We start from the raw sequence: 284 nt of genomic DNA on the forward strand, positions 1-284 counted from the left end.
TGACGTGCCGAAGCGGCGACAAAGCCGCCCACCACCCACCAATCGCTCGCGCCCCAACGAACGACTTCTACAGCCACTTACTACCTCCTATCCGCTGCAGTTTTGCTACTACCACTTCAGATTCGGGGCAACCGCGAAGAAATGTGCCAAGGATTGTCAGTGGCCAAAAAAACGTGTAAGTAGGCCATCGCTTGTGCCGGTGGCCTCCAATGTTTCTAATCTTTTTTTTTTACAGGATGCAGGAACGGGCGTGCGATTTTTGGTAGACACGGGTGCGTGTCGTT

The sequence above is a fragment of the Palaemon carinicauda genome, chromosome 11, assembly GCF_036898095.1.
Source record: "Palaemon carinicauda isolate YSFRI2023 chromosome 11, ASM3689809v2, whole genome shotgun sequence".
Taxonomy (NCBI): Eukaryota; Metazoa; Arthropoda; class Malacostraca; order Decapoda; family Palaemonidae; genus Palaemon; species Palaemon carinicauda.